The 21,406-nt window shown below is 44.0% G+C and overlaps 2 long non-coding RNA genes across 2 annotated transcripts in view; one reads left to right on the top strand and one right to left on the bottom strand.

Annotated features, from left to right (window-relative positions):
- The window catches only part of LOC128854353 (uncharacterized), a 52,759-nt gene extending 39,615 nt beyond the window's left edge, over positions 1-13,144 (bottom strand). The window contains exon 1 of the long non-coding RNA XR_008453390.1: positions 12,684-13,144. This is a non-coding gene — a long non-coding RNA (uncharacterized LOC128854353). The remainder of the gene's footprint in view (positions 1-12,683) is intronic.
- Positions 1-15,375, top strand: part of LOC128854352 (uncharacterized) — a 28,614-nt gene extending 13,239 nt beyond the window's left edge. The window contains exons 2-5 of the long non-coding RNA XR_008453389.1: positions 4,410-4,689; positions 8,082-8,278; positions 13,136-13,310; positions 13,900-15,375. This is a non-coding gene — a long non-coding RNA (uncharacterized LOC128854352). The remainder of the gene's footprint in view (positions 1-4,409; positions 4,690-8,081; positions 8,279-13,135; positions 13,311-13,899) is intronic.
- Positions 15,376-21,406: the final 6,031 nt, after the last annotated feature.

A 21,406-nucleotide genomic window follows, 5' to 3' on the forward strand; every position in this document is an offset into this window, starting at 1 on the left:
TTTTATTTTCCTCCCTTCCTGACCTTCCTCCCACTCACCATTCATGCCAGACTCCCTCTGTGCTCTCAGCTCCTGCAGCTTAGCAGTTTTTAGCCAGAGACACCGACAACAAAAATAAAACACTTTAACACATTCCATCTCTCTCACTTCTCCCCTCCCACCACCCTTTCACTGCAGGAGAGAATGATCGATATTGCAAACGCACATCTCCAGCTCTCTCTCCGAGCTGTGACGCTTGCTAGCGAAGGAAAGGTGGTGATGAGGCCCAGGTGCCATTGCTCACCGGTGTGATTGATGATGACTGTGCTGGAAGCTGGGAGAAGATTGGTTCCTGGGGCTGATTGATAAAGTCTATCATGCAGCGTGAAGCAGTTGGGAAGAAAAATAATGGGCTGTCTGATTCTTTCTAACAGCGAATATTTAGCGAGAAAAGCTTACCGGGGGGTTTTCCTGATTAAATTGTAATTATAGAAACCTGGGTTTAGGTACAAATATTGCTAGATCTTACCTTTGTTAAGCAAAGTTTTCTGATCAGTTAATTAAGGCAAAGGTACGTTTAATGGATAGCACAGGAAGCCACAAATATTTCTTTCTTCTGAAGGGATGAGTTGGACTGTTCAGGCAGCCTTGCTCAGCAAAGGGAAGACCCAGTCAAAGAACCCATTTAAGGAGTTCACTTTCCCTGCTAGGAAAAAAACCATGAATTAATGATCTGATGGGAGACAGATAATGCTGTGATTGAGGTTTTAGTGTGTTTGCATGTATATTTCATAGACCTGTTTGCTTTTTGAAGTTTAAAGCTTTCTGATTATTCTTTTTGATCCTTTTATCTAGATTTTCTTAAGCGCCAATTGCAGCCCTGATTTTGACTGCTAGGCTGGAGCAAGCGAGCTTTCTTCAGCAGCTAACAAAGACACGCTATGTAGGGGAGAAGAGGTGATTTTTAGGCATGGTTTAAATTTGTGACAAGAGCACATAAAGGTCTTTGATCTGATAGTGGGACCACCTTGACGGTGTCATGAAAAGGACCGGTCACTTTAGGTAGCTGCGGTACTGTCACAGAGGAAAACTGCAAATGTAACGTCTTTAAAATTTACTTTCATATAGTAAAATTCTAACTGTACCCACAAACATACAATTAATAGCCTGTGTGTAGCGGTACAAGCAATTGGTCACCTAACACCACCACCTAAAAGGTCTTCAATTGCTTTTCTAATCCCAGTTTGCGGGAGCCGCTTACCACTCAAACGTGAACTTGGCAATCACAAATGGAAGAGGATAAGGTGAACTCTGAGCAAATAGGAACTCAGTAGCTGTGTTGTACTCAGCCTCAGAGATGCAAAAGCAGGAGGAATTACCAAAATCAACAGGAAAATAATCTCTTTAATCCTGAAAATTTTTTAAACAAGTTTAAATAATTGATACACTGTCAAAAGAAGCCTGAATCCACGGAGGCGAGATTAATATTAAATGAGAACGCTTCTCCCTCTCTTTATGGGAAAGGATGGAGAAGTAAGTAATTAAACGAGTCCTTCGCACACTACAAAAGGCATAAGGTAGGTAAAGCGCTGATGAAACTGCTCCAGTTGCTTCTTCACTCCAGATGTCAGACACAATCTGACCAGTGGCATAGTGAAGAGAGAGGAGGCTTCTCAGCTCTGCCAACTTTGTTCTTACAAGATAAAAACCAGCAAATATTGGAAACAAAAGGAAAGAGAAAGGAAACAATCTGAAAACCTACATTAATTATGTCCCCCTTTATGACCCTGAGCTTTACGAGTATCAAGGCTTGGCAGCACCCCTCTTGCCCTATCTCCTGCACTGCCCCCCTTCCAGCTGACAGCTTTTGGCTTCTCTGCTCTCCTCAGCGTTTGACCGTGAGCTGCGCTGAGAAGCGACTGAGACACCCACCACACTGGCATCACTGCCTCGCCAATCTGTTGACCATGGCGTGTGGCCAACTGCTCAGAGGCAATCAAAGCCGATGGCTCCAGATTGCCTTGCGACACTTCCCCAGTGATGATCCTTCAAAAAGATGCCGTGCAGCTCTCTGAAGCCAGGCAGATCACAGGGAACGCAATTCATTAACCTTGCCTGGGGCAAGGCTGGAAACGTGTGCAGCCCATAATACAAAATGGCAGGTACGGTGGAAAGTGGAGACACAACTGCAGACAGAGCATGTTCCACTGTGCTAATGCTTCACTTTTTCAGTCATGTTAGTTCAGATTAAATAAGGCATTTATGCCCATATCTTCAAAAGTACTTAGATGTTGAAATTCTGCTGAATTCAGCATCACTTTGGCACCTTTGTGAGCCCGGGTCTTAAGCCTTGTTCCTGCAATGTAGTGCACTATGCTTTATGCTAGGAAGGTCACTGTTCCTATCAAAGCTTCTACATTGCTCAGTCTCTTACCAGTCATGACACTACTCTGTTATGGTCCTCATCGCAGTAGTACACAAAGATTTTCATGCAAGCTGAAAGCCAGCAGCTCTGTCTTTGTCTCACTCTTATCTCCCATTCAGAAGCCAAATCATTACCTTCAACATACCTATAAAAATAAGTACTGTGAGATTACTCGGGGGGGAAAAAAAAGCAGGCTCTCTCTATGATAGGTAGCAATGCCAGGTCAGGTTAGCAGTTACAAAATGCAGAAGAAGAAGAAAGGAAACATATATCACTGCAGAATCCCAGCCTGATGTGCTGGAACGGTGCCTTGGAGCCTTGTGCCAACCGGATGGGTTTTGCTAGGATAGTGAGTGGGGTTGTGCCGAGGATAATGCTTCCCTTAGTGTTTAATGTAAATAGACAGAGTTTTATTAACCTGCCCCTTGAGATGCCTAATATGGATCATGTCAGAGAAGAGAAGCAATAAGGAAATAAACAACAAGTTACTGCATTATACATGCATGATTATAAAATGGTGCTTGGCATCCAAAAAATCTCAAAAAAAAATAAAATAAATTCAATAAGAATTAATTCATTTACAGGCAAGTGTTTAGAGGCACTCCAATATCATTACATGCTTTGTTCAGCTGGGGGTCTTTATGCCACTTGCGAAAGACAAGGCTTGCCCAAAACCCCATAGCTCACAGTTAGCAGGGTTGTGAAAAATAGCCCAAGTCCCTGCGTTCAAAGCCTCACAGTGATTAATGCCAAGTGGAGGCCACTGTGTTCATACCACTTAAGGTCCATCAGCTTCAAGCCTGCAATTCCTAGATCAAGCCCCGTAATTGCGCTTTCTTTAGCGCTGGTCTCTTGAAGAACTAAAGATTAATTAGATGGCAGAACAAGCCATGTTGTAGGTCTACTGGCTGTGACCAATCACTCTTAAAAATGGGATTTCTCTTGGGGTAGGTGGCAATATCATACATTGTCTTTATATCCACAAAGGCCCCCAGCACAAACAGCCCTCCCAGCAGTATGGAGCAAGGCTGTTAGTGAGCGATCTGGCAAATGGTAATTGATACCCGGAGGCAATCTACAAGCATGGGCAGCCACTCCGGTGCATTTGATTTAACGTAACACTGATGCTGCTGATTGACAGCCTCTTCCATCACACATGGCAATTGCTGGGAGACTCTGCAACCATGTGGTTCATTGCTGCCCGCAGGAGGCTCACTGCACACGCACAAGATCCTTGTGCCAATGAAGAAATCAGCTCCCAGACCAGGCAGGAAATGATACAGGACCTGCTGTAGGTAACAGAGACCGACGTCATTGGGAAAGTCACCAAACTGGCACCGAAATACTGGAAAGAGTCTTAAATTCTCTACTAACAGCTGAGCAACTGGGCTTTCAGTGTAGCTCTGTGGTTCCCTGAGGGTTCCTGGGAGAGGAGACCATCTCTCACACATCCATTAAGCATGCTATTATTACAGATGGCAGAGAGATGGAGGATACTTGGCCCTGAGTTGAGAATGTTATTATTTCCTGATCATTAATACATTGAGTGGCTTCTTGCAAGCTGAAATATTGCAGAAAAATGTGAAATGCATAAGGAACAGGGCACGAGTTCACTGTAAAAAATTTGTCACCCAGGGGCTGATTCCAGACCCTGTGGTTTATGGGATATCTTAAAGAAACAAAGGCCTGTTCTGTAGGCAAGTTATCTGCCAAAGTCCCTCTCCCGTACACCTACACCAGTGCATGATTCATACTGGAAATCAGCTGGAGCGCTGAAATTGCTTTTCTGGAATGCACTTTCCAACCGTGGAGTTTCCAGTCCTTACAGATGTAATGTTTCTATAATATTTGGTGCTTTTTCTACAAAACCTTAGCTCCCAGAGGCATTAGAAAGTTCAACTTTCAGACAGAATAGCTTACAGGCAGAACTCCAGAGATTTAAACCTCTGCAGGTAAATACCAAAGCCTTGGGTGCTTCCTCATTATCTTTTTTTTTTAATTTTAGGATCAGCGAGATCAGATAAAAAGCCTGACTCATGATTTTCTAGCACTCCAGATTAGCCGCTGCAAAGGTCCTGCTCACATAGGCTGCCATGTGCCTATTAAATGCATCAATTAATTGCAGCTCATGGTTGTCACGCAAGGAAAGACATGGGTTCTGAAGCAGCCACGGCTCTACTCATTTGCAGCCAAAACCGGATGCCCAGCTGTCCTGAAGTAGCACTGAAGTCGCACGCAGTGAAAATTCTGCAACTCTGATAGAAGAATAATTGCCTGCTCTCTCGGTACTAATATATTTTTGGTTTCTGGTTGGCTGCGTTTGCATCTGGCTTTGCAGACTGCCTGCCCCTGAAGCGTCTTTATCGGATTTTCTTGGTTTCGTAACTTACTGCATTCTTTAAACCAAGTTCTAAGTAACTAAAATAAGCCCCCGAGTGGCTCAGTTTGCTGAAGGAAACCAAAGTATAGACAGGAGTATGGGGTAGATCCAAGCAGCTCAGGTGTGACATGAAGAACCTGGAATACACTCCAGGCTGGAAGCTATGTCACTGCAAGTGTTGGAGCTGCTCTTCCTTCCCTCGCAGACCAGCAACAGAGCCTTGAGCACAACCAAAGCTCACAGCACAAACACTATAAATAACATTAATGGGGCCACTGCTGGTGATGTCAGAGTAGAAATTGGTGAGGCTGGTAACTGCAAAGCAGCAGCAAACTAAAATATTTTCACCCTGAGTGCTTTCTGGAAATGGAGTTTTATCTCAGAGGCTGGGTCAGGGGCAAGTAAGGGCGTAGGTGACTCGCCCCCACTCAGCTGGCTACCGCTGGACTGTCACTTCTGTTTCACTGCAGGACAAAAGAAATTTGAGAGCCAATTCTGACCCCCCCCCCCCCCCTCAGACTATAGCAATTTTCATTGTAGGACAATGTAGATATTCAGACAGCACAGGAAAAGTGGCTTCTGCAGGTATTTTTTGCTACACTATGATTCACACTGTGGGGTGTGTGGGAAGGAAACGGTGCCAGGACTTAAATAAACGCAGTGTCATGACACTCTCTGCAGGGGCTTCTCCTTGATATGGTAGGAACCGCAGTGCTGCCACCAGAGCCCCATTTCTCAATTTCCCACAGCATCTCCTGGGAAGGGACTAGCCTCATTGTTGCTCTGTGCTGCTCTAAAATTAGAAGACCCTATCCTGCATCTTCTTGTGTCAAGCAGAACCAGAGTAGCCCGTTGAGGACTTCTCTCCCTTTCTCAGCAAACACCTCCAACAAAATCTTAGTAGCAAAACTGTTTTACTGCCAAGGTGTCATTTTGCTGGGATTAAAACTGCTGCTAGCCTTTGGATGGGTCCTCCAGAATAATAAAGCCTGTGTAGTAAAACAGTCTGTTACTTTTACAGCTAGAGTAAGAATTGCGTAAGAAAGCTGTTGGAAGCAAAACAGACTTTGCAGAAGTGGCCATGAGCACCTTCAGCATAGCCATGACATAGCCAGAATGCAAAGAAAGTGCAAATTGGGCAAGGAATGCGCCAATACAGAGCGTGTGCTTTAGCAGTGCCACAAGAAGGCAGCGACACAGCTTTGCTTGGTCCAGGTAGACTGAAGAGCACAGGAGCCAAGGACAACATCACTTCAGTTAGTTGTTAGTTTTCCAGCGTCTCAGGCAGGCTTTTGCTGACTGGACTGAGGGCTGTGCTGCTGCAGTTTGGATTTTTTTGGTGCCTAAGCTCTCTAGCATAAAGATAGCTCAAGTACATCCAGATGTGCCGCATATACACCCCCAGCTGCAATATCAGCATGGCTTTTAATAGCCCTCTGTGGAAGACAGAAGTGCTGACGTGTAACACCATCAATCATCTGAGCTCCTCTAGGTGAGGGTGTCTTGCACCTCCAGAGCCTGATACCGATTCCTATGTCAGGCTACCAGTACAGTCCAAAAAGCTCTGCTCCCGGACATCCCATGCTAGGGTCAAGCAGACACTGAAACTCCTTAGTACCAGTCATGAACTGGATGTACGAAAAGGACAGAGTGCCAGGCCTGAAGACATAGCAATCAAACCACCAAGAAGGCGGCAGAACCTGCATTGATGTACCATGTTCTTCAGGCAAAGCTGTCCTGTAATGCCTCCAAAAGAAGCAGGAAAAGAAGTGGCAATACTGCAAAGCACTGATTCTAACAACCAAAGAGATCCCAAGGCACTTTGTAAAAATAAATGACAAAGGAATAATCAGCAACTTGGCCATTTATTGAAACAGCCATCAACCCTTTATATGGAAAGGGTTTTCTTTGTTTTGAGAGACGGCCTCAGCCTTCTGCTAAGTCTGATCACAGTTTCAAAATCCAAATCTCTCCTTTTTGGAGCAAAGAAATGTTATTTGTGTTGCTTGTTCCTGACTTTTCTCTCCCCTGGCCCTTTCTGCTGCATTTCACCTTGCTTGGCCAAACTTTGGCAGGGCAGGAGAGGAAACATTCATCAGTGGCAGAGGAGGGCGGGCTCTGACCTTTCCTCTCGGCTGTTTACAGCAGCTGTCGAGCTGTTTGTTGAAGTCCCTGACAAGCCGTCTTGCCCTTTTCTACAGTCTGAGAGTGGGTCATCAGGGATGAAGCTCCTGTCTGTGGATGAAATCTTGTTATATTATGTTCAGAGACAGAAGGCGACAGCATGCGGTGCAAGAGATAGCATCAGCAGAGTCTGATATACTCCCTACTCAAGGGCTGTAAGGTGTCAGGTTACACTTGAGGGCAAAGAAACCAAGGTCCAAGGCTTGATATCACTGGGACATCGCAATAAGATAAGGAGAGAAAACTGTGAGGTTAGTGTCTTAGCAGTAATAAATTAGGAAGCACCAATTAAAAGTTATCAGGTTGCCACCTTATGCTTTAAATATACTGTCTAGAATATTTGGATTTACACTTGCACTCTGACCAGGGCTCTGCCTTGAGTGTTGCTCCAGCCTATATTTGTAATCATAATTTCTGTCTTGGAGAAACTCTCATCCCATAAAACTAGGTAGATGATGTTGGAAAAGGAGAGAGAGAGGCACAGGAAAGTAAGCAATTTCCCATTAGGTCAAGAATAAAAACCTGTTTGTCTGTCCCCTAGGTCACTACGGTCTTGATACTGCTTTGGTGCATGACTCATGACACCAGGAAGAACAAGAGGTTATGCTGCTTTCAGATGGATTTTAATACTTTTTTTTGCAGATTAAAGTAGAGATAAAACACACAGATAAATTCTCATTTCAAGTTCAAGACAGGGATTTGAGTTCAAAGTCTACCTAACAAATTCATTTTATCCAATGCACTCCTCAAGTTAGATGGCACACGTTCTGCAACAAGTACATGGTCTCTGTTCACAAGTTAAACAGACTTGCTCTATTTTTTTTGCTTAGTTTTATCTGCCTGTGGCTCTCCTTAATGCAGGACTAATGGATGCGATGCTTTATGTAAATTACTGCCAGCAAACAACAGTCATAATACACTTTGTTGCAATGAAATGCAGTTTGTAGTGAAATCTATTATAGTTCAAATATGAATTAATTATAATCCCTTCTGCTGTGGTGAACCTTCATGTATAATTAACATTTACTGTAGGGGGAAAAGGAAAGGAAAAAAATCCCTATCTGACTGTTTCTATGTCGGTAATGATTTCCACTTCCCTAATGTCTCTCGTAGGAAGGTGTATTACAGTTTACCTGTCCCCCTACACAACACAAGTCACAGCTGTCTTCAACTGGAGCCAAAAGATGTTGCTGCAGTGTGAAGAAAACATGAGCAATTTCAGACCACACTGTGTTCTGGTCTCCAGGAATACAGACAGCAGCTTGTTCCACGTCCGCTACATCCATCGCTGGACTTAGGAGAAAAGAGTGGTAAGCAAAGGCCGTCTCGTGGGTATCAGTAACTACATCACTTTTGGCAAAGAAATTAGACTCGGGAATGAGTTTCCAGACCCAGGCTCCTGGAGTCCGTGTAGCACTAAAAGGCTGACGTTGCCTGTGTCCCGTAGGCATAATCAGACACTCACAGTCCAAGTCATCGTCCCAGCAAGGAGCTCTGCATATAACTGCACTCGAGCACATAATTCTACTGGAGTGGAGTTTACTCAACGTGCCAAAATTCACTGCTCAGGTACTGTAATACCGACTGCTTAAGGGCTTCTAAAACCAGGCTGGAGGAAGGCGAGAAGAGCTCTTATGAGAATAAGAAAGAAACGTTGATGGCTCTGAGTCTGAATTCGCTCAGGGCACAGGTCAGAGCAAGCACTGGGAAACTAAGGCTGGTATATGAAAATCTGGAGGATCCTTCCCCCTTACGACAAAGCCTCCTGCTCCCAATCTCTAATGAGAGTCAATTGCTGCTGATAAATTTTACATAATAGCTTTTTGCTTGTTCTGCAAATTAAGCAGAAAAATTGCCTATTAAAAGGAAAACTGGGGCGATTCTTAAAACTTGGTGTAACCTATTTAGCTGCTTAGGTCAGATGCAGGGTGGAATCCAAAGTTTCCTTATTAATTTTCTGCAGGGAGCAGCAGTTTGCACTACTGAAGCAACGTCTTGCTTCAGAGACCCGGTGAGAGTGGATTTCAGAACCACATCAAAGCTGGTTGGTACCAGAGGGGCTGCATTAGTTCCTCTGCTGATGCTTAGCTCACTGCCCTTCAGTGCAGCACACTGTTCTCTTCTAATCATTTTCCTGCTGGCTCACTGGTCACCCACACAAGATGCATTCGTGCAAACAAGCAACAAAGATGGGAAATGCCAGGCTTGAGGCTCAGACCCTCTTTTTAGCCAGGACTTGCCACAGCAGCTCTTTGCTTTGCAAGTGCCTTTCTGACCCAGGCCTGTCCTTCAGCAGCCATCTCCATGGTGACATAAACTGCATCTATTTATTTGGCTATTTAACCCTGCAGCTGGAACCCACAATGCCTAGTGGAACTAATGTTTTGGGGACATGAACAACGCCTCCAGACTCATTTCAATCTGGGCTATAGGATGACACCTACTTTTACTTACTGCTGGGCTTGGCTGAAAGCAATAGAACGCAGACTCAGCCCCAACACATGCTGATATTCAGGCGTTCTTAAAGTATCCCTCCAAAGCTTTCTTACTGATCACAGTTGTATATTCTCTTTCCATATCACTCTCTCCCTGAATGTTTATCTTCATTCTCTGTACCACTCCCCCAGCTGCATTTGCCTCCCTATGCTCATCCTTCCGTCCTATCGCTCCCCTGTAAAGCGCATTCACCATACCCCTACCTGTATAGCTAAAGCCACTAGCAAAGCAGCAGCGAGAAACATAACCAGTTTGTTGGTTGAGCTGGACAGGAGAGCACCTGGCTATAGGTTAGCAACAGCTAAGAAGCTGCTGGTCACTCTTTAGTTGTCCTTTTTGTTTGGAGTTAAAGATGACACCTTTTTTTTTTGGTTTTGCTTTTAAATAACCTACCTTCACATCCACTCCCTTCCCAGCAGACAAGACGGTAGCAAATTTACAGAAAACCCCGAATTACAAACTTGGTTTCGAGCCCTTATTTTCTCCTCACTATCTCATTTTTCTTTCTCTACCCAGAACATCACAAGACAGTCTCAGCTACCCACATATTTAAGAAGCCATAAAACATTAGCATGCCCTGACAAAGCTGCAGTCTCTTCCAACTCGAGACACTGACCAGTGAACAGTCGGCATTACCCATCAGTCAGGACAACAGCTCGTACCTCCTTACACATCCTTCACTGGTTTTGTCAACAATTGCATCTTATGTGCTGCCTCGCTGCTGGGTTTCATGCAGAGAACACGGACACGCACGTTGTTCCGTTAATACTGTATTTGCATCCATCCTGCCTGCAGTCTGCTGTCTTCATCATCCCCCTGCTCCATCTCATCCATATAAATCAGCAAATACGCAGAGACACAACTGAATTTAGTGCAGTTGATTCTGTCTACTACTCTACCTGACCACAGGACTTAACAGCTCATTTATCTGCTTCTGATACGGATCCCTTGCATTTCATTACCTGCATTGGATCCCCACTTGAACTCGGGGTGTGCTTTTCTTCCTGCTCCCTCCCTGGGTGTCTGAGTGCTCCTGAAAACAATTCCAAATGTCTTAGCTAATCAACGGCATCTCCCAGCCAGCCTCATGCTCCTGACACACACCTTCTTCTTCCTTACCCTTCCCCATCTGAGAAAGAATTACCCAGAGATTTGCTCAACCCACAATGTGCTTCAATATGGAACCAATGGAAAAAAAAGGAAAAGGGGGCAAAAAAGGGGGAAAAAAAAAACCTCAGTAAAGGTCACAAGGCATAACCTTGATCTGCTTCAAAACTTGCCTGTCCTTCAAGAGCAGCATTTACAGAGCACAAAAAATAAGTGTTATCTGGACCTGCATAACAACATAACAGAATCCCCTTCAGCATTAATAATGATATAGCCATTGTCAGCTCCAGAAACTATCAGGTCTCACAGGGATAAACACAGTGGAGACAGATATTGTTTATATCTTTTGATTCTGGCTGAGTCTGCGCCAGTGCTGTGTAACACTGGAGCCTCTTCACTGAGCAAACACGCAGAAATCAACTACATAACCTCTGCTGGTACTAAATAACCACTGCTGCTTGGACAAGATGGTTTTAATTGACAAAGGGAGGTGGTTCTATTAAAGGATTTATCGATAGACACGTGCAGAGGGACTAACACATGTGACAAATTTAAAAATACTTTCAACCAAAGAAAAGAAATTAGAAAAAAAAATAAGCATATTTTCAGCATTTCATTTCTTTTTTAAAGTAACTCTTTTTTTTTTCCTCTTCACCAATATCTTTTACTTTAGAAGTGCAACAAATTATAATAGAGTGGATAACCTCCCACCCCTTTCCTCCTAACAAATCTATGTTTCATTCAACCTGAAACACACATTTCCATCTTTGTTTTCCCTGCACCAGCTGGGAAAGCAAAAAAAAATGCTTCTTTCCCCCAAAGTATGCTTTCTGCTTTTCAGCACATTGCTGAATAGAAACACCGATTATTTACCCAGCTCCTTTTATTGCTTTTTCTGCTAGGGAAACCAATGCACGGCAAAGCAAACCGGTTGCACAGTTAGAAAGATGCTGCATAGCAATCCCCTCTCTAGTGACAGAGCTCTCTCTTACCAGGCTCACCAGATTCCTGGCCTATACCTCTCCCACACGCCCTATATCCACTTGCCACAAACAGCACTCCAGTCTTGAAGCTTATTTGTGGCTCATTTGCAGAGCCCTTGGAGCATGGGGAGAAAATACTCAGTGTTCTCAGGACACGATAAGCTAAGCTTTCACAAAGAATGATGGGTATCTATGTTTTTACAAGCTTAGAGCTAAAACCAGAGGTTTTTTATTCTGATATTTCTGCCTCTGGTTAAACACAAAAGGAAGAGTCACTTGCGGTCATTTTCTCCTGCTCCATTCCTGTTTTTCTACCTACTGAGCTGTACCAGTAGATCGATGCCCTCCTGAACCTACAGCAGAGAGCTGGCAAGGCATTTCCAACACTCTTCTAGCTCCACGCTACCTGAGCACATTCCTGTACAATCAGGTAAATGGAATCCCACAATTCTTGTTGTATTTATGACTGCCCCACGTGTTAGCACTAATTGGCGAGGGCAGCAGCATAATTCCTGGCAGCAGTTCTGCTGATAACATAGTTTGTTACCAGAAGTAGCCTCATATTTGAATCTGTCTATGGATTAACTTTATCTGCATCAGATCCACAGACACACAACCTCAACATGAAGTGGGAAGCAGAGCTTTGGAATTATGTACAAGAATGAGATAACTACATCATCCTGAGTTTTAATTAAAAAGGGCTTAGCCATTTCATACTATTTATTTTTTTTTTGACAGCCATCCTCCGTTTTCCTCCTAAATACAATCTACTCCCATTTTTCAGTGCCACTGTAGGGTCATTGACCTAAGGAGAGAAATAAAAATCACATGACTGAATTACTGCATCTTCCAAACACTTAGCATTTTATTGCTAGCAGCTAACTGCCTTCAGAGAACATCTGCTTGCAGTTCCTAGTGCAATCTCCATCTCAAACTAGAGCTATAACTGTTCCTAAGGAGACCAGAGAGACAGGCCATAGCATTAAAGACTGACCTACTTCCATCAAAGAGTCGTTATCGCCTCTTTTTCCTTTTCTCTCCTTCCATTCACTTTACCACTCGCACATTTCCCATCCCAAACTGGCTTCTGTTCCCAGAAAAAATTGCCACCCTATGGCCCTACGCTTACCTGTGACCAGCAAAGGAGAATAAAGAGGCTGAAAGGAATGACAGGCTTGCAGTAAACCTCAAAAGTTCAAACCTATGTGTAATTTATCCCCTCTTTTTTCTGAACTGGCTGAAATTAGAAGCAAGACTCCTTGGAGGTTACAGGGAAGCCCTTAAGAAGAGAGGGCTGGCTCTCTCCCTGTCTTCACGCTGCAGTTAGACTCCTGAAACCCTCATGGATTTCACTGGAAAGAAATAAAATGCCCAATAAATCCTAATGTCTTTAGCCAAAACTGTCCCAGACAGTTTTCTGAATGGACTGAATATCTGTGCGATGAAAGCAAAATACCTCCCGGCGCTGGAAAAACAGTCCAGCTATTCCCTTTTTCCATCGTGTATTATAAACACAAAGACAAGCAAGCCAACTGGCAGGCACCTTCACAAAGGAAAGCAAAGCTTTTTCTTTATTTAAAGGTTGTGAATGCAGCAAACAGAATGGTGTATGCAGAAAACGGAACAGCGTTTCAGTATAGGATCCCTGACATAATGAGAGAGCTGGCAGTAAATAAAAGACAAGATGAGAATCAATAGCTTGTGGAAGAGAAAAAGAACATCAAAGAAAATACAAGAAAATACAAAGAGGAAAAAGGTAACAATAGCCACTTTTTTTTCTCACAGAAACTAGATTTGTAAGGGTTTAGGCTTAATCCAAAGGTGAAAGAACACTATAGCAGAGCCATCACTGATTTCGCCTCCCTTCGGACCAGGTCATCTGTTGTTTTGGTTTTGGTTTTTTTTTTCATTTCAATTCAGATTTTCTGCCCATACCTGTAGAATAACACGTTTGGTATCTCTGGAAAGGAAAACAGTAAATTCCACCTTTCCTCCAGAGCTACCAGCATAGCAAAACCAGGCTGAACAGGCTCAGCTGTAGCACTGGGGCAATCCCTTAAGCAGCACTTCACACATCTCAGCTCTGGGTTTTCTCTCGATACCAACGACCTGTAGTGCGAAGCAGGGTCCCTTCTTTGCAGTTCAGTAGTAATTACAATTAAATGGAAGGTTTGCAATGAAAGCAAACACGATAATGGAGTTAATTTTAGTAAACCACTAATGAGCAATACACCAGCCTCCTTTTTTACCCTTATGGCCAACCTCCTAATGTGCCTTCTCTTGCTTTATTGAAATCATTAACGACTAACCTGCTGTCCTCCTTTTGGAAAACACATTTCTTCCAGATTCTGCTCTACGGGGATCTGAAAGAGCTTTTCCGATCAACAATTCATTGAATGAAGTCTCCAGAAATCTGCTGTTGTCCTTTCCATCCTGAGCTGACCTTGAGCTATTTAAGCCTAGATGGATTTCAACTCCATAGTCCCACCAGCCTACAGATTCTCCTCCCTGCACCCCACCTGGGATAAGAGAGGCTTTTCAGAACACGTTAGAGGAGGTCTGCTAAATGATGCATTGAAAAGAGCTGGAGGGAAAAACAACTTTATCATCTTGCGGCTTGAGCAGAAGAGGATGGGGTTCCTCAGTGCTTTAAAAGATAATGAAAAAAAAAAAAATCCAGGCAGAGAGCAATGCAAAAGGGAGAATTAATACTTTTTGATGGATGAATAAAATGTGTTCAACACAGAGCAAAGTCCCAAGAGAGCCCTAGGCACTGCATGTTCAGATTAATGCAAATTCCATTCTAGTATGACTTTTCCTCGGAAGACAAAAGAGTAAAGGAGTTTGGGAGAAAAGATCTGTCCACCTGCCAAGGAGATATGTTATGAAGGAGCATGGGAGTGAGACACCGGAGAAGTTCCTGTTCAGAATTTAGATTCAGCAAGTCAGACAATAGAATTTCTTGTGATGACTGAGGCTGTTTCATTCAGTGGTTCCTGATCCGAAGTTTAGCACTTCTGATCTGGATTCTGGTGCCAATGTTTGTAGTAGATGCAAGAAACAAATGCAATAGCTCATGAAAGTGGTAGAACTTTGAGAGCTGTTCACAGGCTTCATGCACCAGCAGGAACTTCAGTGATGGGTCTGGGTATGCTGGCAGAGCTCCAAGGCAAGGGGCTGTATAGATCTTCATTGTTTGACCTGAACACCAGTGATCAACCTTCACAAATGTCACTCTAAAACTACTGCCTCTGCCAAAACACTGCTAGAAGAGCAATCTATCCACAAATGATTGACATCCTAAAACTTGCCAAGTGCCCCATGCAATGCCTCAATGCCAGCCTGACTCTATCACTGCGATACAAGAGATCACAGAGAGCAGAAGCTGGAAAAACCCTTCCACTTGCTTGCGTTGAGGATCATGATTTGCCTAACCCTGTGTGAAGGATCACAGCAGGAGACACTATGGAAAGGAAAGGAAAGGAGTGAAAAGGGGCAAAACAGGACAAACTTTCCCAGCAGCATTCTCCTCCCCTACTGAGCAGTTATCCCCTCCGCCCTTGGAAACATGCAGCAGCATTTCTTAAAGAGTCAGGTCAGCATCTCTCAGTAGGACAAGCCTCCATAGTTCAGACATTTCTCAAGTGCTCATTTATTCAGATCTTAGCCCCGCTGAAATAAAAAACTAGCAGAAGAGCAGATTCTGCTCCTCTACCACCCTCTGTTTGAAGCTATTCAGTTGCTTCAGAAATCTCAGGAACCGAATGCAAATATTCAAGGAAATCCCAATATAACGTGGCATCACTACCTCCAGTCCTCCTTCAGGAGATGCTGACTTCCATTTCTCTGGGTTGGTGTGCTTTTGTATTTGATGAATATTTATATAATAAAATACTAAAAGCCAAAAGTAATAACTGCAAGACGTGATCAAAGTACAGTGCTGGATACAGTAAACCAAGCCAGCAATGCCATTATACACCTGCTTCTTTATTCTCTTCCTAAAAACATTAAGTACTTTAAATCTATCTTAGTGGGTGTGAGAAATAAGGAAATAACAAACTTCCAGAGATCACTCAGGCAGGAGCAGAGTAAACTCCCATCATACAATTCAACACTATTATAGTTCAGTAGTATAAAAGGGTATAAATCTCTCCACAGCTCTGCCAGTGCCTCTGAACCATACATTGCCACAGCATGGTTATTCCAACAAAGCTTTGCCTGCGTACTACAACTTTTGCCTGCAAGTAGCCTGCTGGCTCTGAAGTGCTTTCAGCCCATACCTTTGTACTAACGTCATATTTGGCTCCCATTTCTTGCCAAATGCCATCTCACCTTGCTAATGGAGTCGCTCTCCACACCTCTTTCCTGCCTCCTTTGTGCTTCTGGAGCACCAGCCTTATTCTAGCACCTCAGCGTAAGAAGGATGTGGAGCTGTTGGAACAAAGACAGTCAGAGGCTGGAGCACCTTCCGTACAAGGACAGGCTGAGAGTTGGGCTTGTTCAGCCTTGAGAAGAGAAGGCTCCAAAGAGGCCTTATAGCGACTTTCCAGTACCTCAGGGGGGAACAAGAAAGCTGAGGAGGGGCTGTCTACAAAGCCTTGTGGTGATAGGGCATGGGGCAATGTGTGTAAACGGGAGAGGGGCAGATTTAGACTGGACATAAGGAAGAATTTCTTCACAGTGAAGGTGGTGAGGCCCTGGCCCAGGTTGCCCAGGGAAGCTGTGGCTGCCCCATCCCTGGAGGTGTTCAAGGCCAGGTTGGATGGGCCTTGGGCAGCCTGAGCCAGTGGGGTTGGAACCAGATGATCTTTAAGGTCCCTTCCAACCCAAACGATTCCATGATTCTACAATTCTATCCAGAGAATGTCAACGAGTGTTTTCTAGGTTTCCACGATGTTTCCCCACGCTGTGCATTTACATAGGTTTATAGGGCTTTCCTTCTACCGTAGTCTTTAAAAAACACACACAAATCGCCACCTAAAGGGCCAATCCTCACACAATTTTGGCCAGTTGTGTAGACAATCGTCCTTCAAACACACATTTCACACGACGTCAGGCAATATATTCATGAAAACAATGACTTTAAGACCGTGGTTTTGCTCAGCAGCAGTGAAAGACCAGCAAACCCTGCTCAGTCCTCCTGCAGCAAACACCCCTGAGGAACCAGCAGTAAATTTCAGCCACAAGGCCTTCTGCTCACAGTCTTGTATATATCAAACAGCACCCATCGGATGGTGCCTGGCAATTTAATAAGCAATAATATCTCCAGAAACAAATAGCCGCAGCTGCCAAGGGCAGGGGAAGCCACAGGTTCAGCTCGCGCCGCCTCAGAACTCTTCACTCCACTGCCCCTCAGAGCTCAGCAGCTCCTCAGCAGAAAATGGTACTTGGTGAAAGAAACACCCTAAAACTCAAGGGTCTCCACATATTCCATCTGTCTTCCCACCATGGTGGGAGTGGAAAATTGGCACCAGTGAAAGAAACACCCCAAATTTTAAGGATCTTTGCATTCTTCTGCTCCCTTCCTGCCACAATCAGAGCAGAAAATGGTACTTGGTGAAAGAAACACCCCAAAACTCAAGGGTCTCCACATATTCCATCTGTCTTCCCACCATGGTGGGAGTGGAAAATTGGCACCAGTGAAAGAAACACCCCAAATTTTAAGGATCTTTGCATTCTTCTGCTCCCTTCCTGCCACAATCAGAGCAGAAAATGGTACTTGGTGAAAGAAACACCCCAAAACTCAAGGGTCTCCACATATTTCATCTGCCTTCCCACCATGGTCAGAGTGGAAAGTGGGCACCAGTGAAAGAAACACCCCAAATTTTAAGGATCTTTGCATTCTTCTGCTCCCTTCCTGCCACAATCAGAGCAGAAAATGGTACTTGGTGAAAGAAACACCCCAAAACTCAAGGGTCTCCACATATTCCATCTGTCTTCCCACCATGGTGGGAGTGGAAAATGGGCCCCAGTGAAAGAAACACCCCAAATTTTAAGGATCTTTGCATTCTTCTGCTCCCTTCCTGCCACAATTAGAGCAGAAAATGGTACTCGGTGAAACAAACACCCCAAAACTCAAGGGTCTCCACATATTCCCACTGCCTTCCCACCATGTTCAGAGTGGAAAATGGTACCCAGTGGAAAAAACACCCCAAAGCTCCAGGGTCTCCACACACTCCCACTGCCTGCCCATTATGTTCAGAGAGAGAACGGTGCCCAGCAAGGGCTGACAGTGCCAGTTAGTGTGTGGTCTGGGTAAAAGTGGGGAAAAAACAGAAAAAACAGTCACCCACAGTGGAAAGGGCACTTGTGCCTTCCCAGGAGGACACAGATATGCGAGCATTGTCTTTTTACCTCACCTGTGTGCTCCCATTCCCACTTAGCCCACACCTTCATCTGCTCCCAGAGCATGCCATCTCTTTCCTCACACCTACAAGAAAGCTGGGGAAGGGGCTATTTATCATGAATTGCAGCGATAGGATGAGGGGGAATGGTTTTCAGCTGCAAAAGGGGAGATTGAGATGAGCTCTTAGGAAGAAATGTTCTCCTGTGAGGGTGGGGAGGCCCTGGCCCAGGTTGCCCAGAGCAGTGGTGGCTGCCCCATCCCTGGAGGTGTTCAAGGCCAGGTTGGATGGGGCTTGGAGCCCCTGATCCAGTGGGAGGTGTCCCTGCCCATGGCAGGGGGTGGAACTGGAGGAGCTTTGATGTCCCTTCCAACCCAAACCATCTTATCATTCTCCTGGCTTGGGGTGCCTCTTCCCTGATGGGCTGTGCCTCTGAGATGCACAGCAGGCACTTCAGAAGTAAAGGTGCTGTGGGGACGCCCCTTGGAAGTGGCACACCAGAAGCAGGGATGGATGGAGCTATCAGTCATGGTGCTATTTCTAATCAGCTGCACCCCGGCTGGTGAAGAAATGGCATCTCATTTGCAAAGCTTTTGCTCTCTTAACTCATTAGCATAAGTATTGTTTTCCATTATCCATGGTGATTCACTTTAAACTAATGGAAATTCATCTGTCATCTGAATATATCTGAGTAAAGGGCGACTGTGAATTCAATTAGTTACTATTTGACCCTCTCTTACTTAGCACCTAAAGGCTCACTTTTTTCCTGTGGAAGTTGCCTGTTGGTGTGGTTTGAATCTCCCCTGACCTTACCACAGTGAAAGCAGATTTATATCTATTTGCAGCTTCAAATTTCAACCTGTAGGTATCAATACTGATAGCATTATTAACTCTGGCTTCGAAGGCAACTTGGGCTTTTACTGTGACTCTTTGGCTTATTGTAAGTGGTGTCTTTCATCCTTACCCTGACTCTGTCATTTTAAGATCTGCAGTTTGTCCACTAGCGTGAAATCCGTTGCTATTTGTAGTTCGCTTGGATGATTAAGAGGGAAGATAATAGTCCTGGGCCTACACTGAGTGCAAGAAATAAGTAGCTGTGAGCTCACCGCTGTCTTTCACGCACTGTACAGACAGACGGTTTCATGCAATGTTTTTGTAACTGCAGGAATCTAGTTCTGGAAAAAAATCTCTTTGTTTTTTTTTGGGTCACTTTATAGCACAAAATTCCACTCAGTTTTACACTATAATCCTTTGTGCATTGCCCAGAACAGTTATATTCACTGGTAAGTTCTTACCATGGTCCTCTCAGTAGTGTTGTGAAATACTCCTCTTCTTCCTCCCAAAAGAGGGATTTAAGTGCCGTATTTTGTCGAATATGAAGGGACCTTCCCAGATGATAATTGCTGCTGAAATGCATTATCAGGTCATACTGCGCTGCAGGGAGATGGTGACAACAGTGGAGATGCCGGATGATTCCCATCCTGGATGTTCTGTGTTGGATAGCATGCTGTAAGGATAAACAAAGAGTCCACAAAATACTTTCCTTCACTACAACCACCCAGGCTACTATTCTCCAGGGTGCACACTCTATAAATTCCCTTTCACTGCTGGCATGTTAATGGCACTCGGGGAGATGTCACTTCAAAACTAAAATGAGCAATGACACACCAAGCAGCAGAAGGTAAATGGCTTTTAACTGGATAACGTGTCAGTTAAAGGCTAAATTATTTCCCTGCTGTCACTTCCCTTTACTTTGCCGGCTTGTGTTATTGGTCATTACTGACAACGGTCTGGAGAAGTGATACCCTTGGCCCTGGGACATGCTGATTGCCTTCGTAGCTATCTGTTTACGTTGGAAGAACAGGCGGATGGAGCTGAAATCAACTTCCCTTCTTTTCTCTAGGATACAGAGAAATGACTTGTACAGCAAGACATTCACCACTTACTTCGTGATATCTTTCAGTAGCAATTAGATATCTCCGGGATGGATTTGACAGGAAATGAACCTTTCCTGAGCATGGTGTTCCTGGTCCAGGGTCATTGTTTGGGCTGCCTAACCCAAGCAGAAACATAAAGCTGTAAATATAGGTCTGTATAGGTCTGCTGCTCCTGCAGGAATAGTAATTCAGGGGCAAGATACAACCTCAGATGTTCCTGTAGGGAATCAGAATGGGAAAGAGACCCTTAACTTCTTAAGACTGGATGTTGGGGCTCATAGATGATAGTAATTGGAATCTGCTGTGTTAGGTGCTGTATTGAGATGTTTGGTGCTAAGGTAAGTACTTCTGCTTTAGAATTTTAGTGGGAGGTTGAAGGGGAATTTATGTATGCAAGCCTCAATGAATTATACGGGTGAGTCATTACATGAAGGTAAGTGGTAAAAGCAGCATTAGGTGCTATAAAACTGATCGAAACCAGAATGTTAAAGAAATGCTGAAAATTAATATATTATTTATACAGTGGCCTTAAGTATTGGAAAAGCTATACATTCTCAGCAGACTAATTGTTGTTAAGCAGCAGCAGAGTGGGAGAATTGATCTCTGAGTTACGAAGCTGCAAAACCAGAACTTTCTGCTTTTTCTTTTGTAGGACTAGTTTGAAAGCTGCTCCTGCAGAAACAGCCCTCTGGTTCTGATGCCATCATTAACACCAGGTGGACACAGTTGATAGGAGACTATTTTCTCACTTCCAGGTGTTTTGAGATCTGCAAATCAAACCAGGCCTTCTCTGTATTGTTATCTGTAATAGCAAAGGTTCTGCAAGGCAAATTAGGGGTTTTAACCTACAGTTGCAAAGTTTTGCTGAGATTTAGGAGATTTCTTACTGCTATCCTACATTGGAGCAAACTCTAAAGTGGCAGTAAGTTAAAGGTACTAAAAATTGGTTAGTATTTCCTTCAAGATTTAGTGGATCTTACTTGGAGTTAGAGTAGATGAAAGATGACTCTGTTCTTACCCCGTTCAGTGCCGGAGTCTTTCATGCTTTCTTTTAAATGCCCTTGTGGGAGGCGGGTGAGGAAAAGCCCAATGAATGAGTATTGTTTTGTAGCAAAGCCACTTAAATTGCTTTGACTTTGTTTCTCGTGCCCATTGAGAACCAAAGGTCCCCAAGCATCTCTGTCCAGTTTAGGAACCTGAATCAAACAGAAGGTATTCAGAGTTATTTCAAACACTTGGAACATGGCAGAAATCTTTTAAGTTCAGTAGCAAACACATGGAAAACCAGATGGTTTCTGTGTGACAGAACCCCGAACATAATAGGAAAATAGAGTATGTTTCCTTTCCTCTTTTAGCTAGGGAAAAGAATCTTAAAAATGCTTTGCATGTGTGCTAAATAAATAAATTTAAAAATGAACCTTCTGGCCAATCACAGTTTAGCTACCCTGCAATTAAACAAATCCACAAACTGGCAACGCATTTACATCTCATTAAGGGGAGGCAAATGCAGCAACTGCATGAAAATTTAGAAATTAGACACAATTACCATGTTGGCTGGAGGCAGGAGGGGA

This window comes from Cuculus canorus, chromosome 23 (assembly GCF_017976375.1).
Source record: "Cuculus canorus isolate bCucCan1 chromosome 23, bCucCan1.pri, whole genome shotgun sequence".
Taxonomy (NCBI): Eukaryota; Metazoa; Chordata; class Aves; order Cuculiformes; family Cuculidae; genus Cuculus; species Cuculus canorus.